The sequence below is a fragment of the Populus trichocarpa genome, chromosome 4, assembly GCF_000002775.5.
Source record: "Populus trichocarpa isolate Nisqually-1 chromosome 4, P.trichocarpa_v4.1, whole genome shotgun sequence".
Classification (NCBI taxonomy): Eukaryota; Viridiplantae; Streptophyta; class Magnoliopsida; order Malpighiales; family Salicaceae; genus Populus; species Populus trichocarpa.
In genome coordinates, this window is record NC_037288.2 from 14,554,603 (window position 1) to 14,557,656 (window position 3,054).

Here is a 3,054-nt window from a genome sequence, read left to right on the forward strand (position 1 = left end):
CACATAAATCAAAGGATTGATTAATGAGTTTAACTACTGAAATTGAGAAAACAAAGAGAGGGTTAAGCTTAATGCTGGTTGAATTCAAATTGGAACACCATTCAATTATTGGATCATAATTGGAGCTGTAGAACTTGGATTTAGGTCTGGTTTATATGGATAGAAAGCTAAGACATAGGCCTAAAACTTTCATAAAGAGTCCAAGATTCAAAAGAACATTTTCAAGTTCAAATTGTAGCAACAACAGAGAAGTCGGAATCTGTCCTGCAACCCAGACATTGTTCAGTGTGCAACCCATATCTCGAGTTCTAGAAGTCCAAATGACCTCATTCTTGTTTTGTTGGAAAGCTGAGACAATTTCCCAGAATGTTGATGGAGACTATCTGTTCAAATTCTGATGTTAGCAATGACGTTCTCTGCAGACAAGAAGATAAGGATTGTTACCAAGTCAAGAGGTGGCCACCCACTCAACAATTAGTCATCAAATCAATAGTTTTGAATTTTGGCCTATAAAAGGAGGCATTTGCCATGCATTTAGACATCTTGGTTTTTAGATCAAGATCTTGTTGTTGCTCTCTTTCTTTGTATTTTGTAATGTTCAAGTTTTATTCCATGTTATATTTTTCTTAATCTTTTGTTTATGCTTTTCATTTCCTTTACTATACTTATATAATTATGTTCTTATCTTGTTTATCTATATTTCTCTTATTCATAATGTTCAGCTAAGTTTATTATGTCAAGGTGAAAAGGTTACACTAATGGTGTGAGAATAAGTATAGTATAAACTCAACATGGACTTTAATGTTTGATACTAACATGTTTTGTATTTATTATCTTACTCACTCTTAATACCTTGCTTGTTAAATGGTTAATCTAGATTTGTGTTGAACAACCCTTGGTACAACAAATACTTGACACTTTCATAGTCCAACTGTATGGTATAACCGACACCTGTGCTATGAAAGGAACTTGATTTGTTGTTAACATAAGTTATCACCATAAATACCTGACAATATTTACAAGTATTGGCATTACTCAAATAAGATAATTAATATAATCATGTTAATAAATTATAATCCGATTGGAACCTCCTTTGTGTGTGGTTTCCAGTTGAATAATAAAAAGAGTTTATATTATACTTATTTGAAATACTATTAGTGAATCCTCTAACCTTGACAATTGTTTTATATTTGTTTAAATCCTTACATCAATATCACATCTCAAAACTCTCTTCTACTCCTTTTCTATTATGATATATTTCTTTATTTGTAATTTATACAGTTAACCTCCCTATGGTTCGACCCCGATCTGTCGGGTTATATATTACTTCGACACTCCTGCACTTGGGATAAGACATCAAACTCTTTGATCGTATCAAGTTTTTAGCGTCGTTGCCGCGGAGGTAAATTACTGTATAAATTATATATTTTATTTTATTGTCTTTTCTTTTCTTTTCTTTTCTTTTCTTTTATCTAACTTTTGTTTCTTTTGTTTTGTTTCTTTTCTTTTTGTTTCTTTTCTTCCTTTTATTCTCTTCCTGCACGTGCATGAGAGTTTGGTCACGTACATTAAGTGGTAGACTTTCTAGGAAATCCTCATCATTTTCAGAAAACATGGCCGAAAAGGATAATCAGTCGTCATAATGAGAATAATCGAGTTAGAACATTGAGAGACCACATGAATCCTACAAGAACAAGTGCACCATAATGTATAGTTTTCTCTCCTCATGCATCTCCCTTCAATTTTAAGCCAGACATTATTCAACTTTTACCTTTTTCTCATGGCTTAGATCTAGAAAATCCATACTTGCATTTGAAAGAATTTGAAGAAGTTTGTAATACTTATGATGACTCAAATTGTAGCATGAACACCATTAGATTAAAGCTTTTTTCTTTTTCATTAAAAGATAAAGCTAAAATATAGCTACAAAATTTGAGACCAGGATCCATTCGTGCTTTGGATGAAATGCAACAACAGTTTTTAAAAAAGTTTTTTTACATCTCATAGAACAAACTCTTTCAAAAGACAAATCACCATATTCACTCAAAAGTCAGGAGAAACATTTTACCAATGTTGGGATAGGTATAAAGATTTGCTTAATACTTGCCCTCATCATGGTTTTCAAACATGGAGATTGATTTTATATTTTTATCAAGGGTTAACACCTAAAGATAGACAAATGATGGAATTGATGTGCAATGGAACTTTTGAAGAAAAAGACCATAATGAAGCAATGGAGTACCTAAACTTACTAGCTGAAAATGCTCAAAATTAGGACACTACAGACACTTATGAGGCACCAAGTAAAACTCAACCTCATACATCTAGTGGAGGAACAAGTTTGCATCTTTAGCTAGAAAAGTCGAGGCACTAGAATTGAAAAAGAGTGGTCAATTAAAATATGTTTAAGACATTGTGTGTCAAATCTATGAAACCAATGAACACTCAACCAATTATTGTCCAACTTTGCCTTCTTTCAAGGAATGCCTCCATGAACAAGCCATGCTTTAAACAGTTTCTAAAGGCCCAATCATAACCCATACTCACAAACATACAACCCTGGTTGGAGAAATCACCCAAATTTCAGTTGGAAGAGTGATAGAAATAATGCACAAACTTCACAACCACCGTTTCAAGCACACCATAATTTCCAAAATTCTCATGGATATGCACCTCCTTATGCTCCACCTCCTAGAAAAAATCTTGAGGAAACATTGCATGCATTCATTGAAAAGCAGGAGAAAATCAACACTCAAAATGTTCAAACCATGACAGATCTAAAAGATGCTCTTGCAAAATTCACATCTGCTCTCAATTTTCAAGAGAAAGGTAAGTTTCCATCCCAACCATAGCAAAATCCCAAGGGGCAATACAAATGCAAATGCAAGTAGTTCCGAAAGCCAACACATGGATCAAGTCAAATTAGTCATTACTCTCCACAGTGGTAAGGTTATTGAAAAACTCATTCTTGAACCTTGTGAGAAAGAACATGAGTTAATCTCTGAGGGTAAGGAAGGGGTTGAACTTGAACATTGCAAAGAAAAGACTGATTCC

General features: G+C 33.4%; 1 pseudogene; it reads right to left on the reverse strand.

Moving 5' to 3' along the window:
- Window positions 1-2,010: 2,010 nt before the first annotated feature.
- Window positions 2,011-2,121, reverse strand: LOC112326065 (small nucleolar RNA R71; annotated as a pseudogene).
- Window positions 2,122-3,054: the final 933 nt, after the last annotated feature.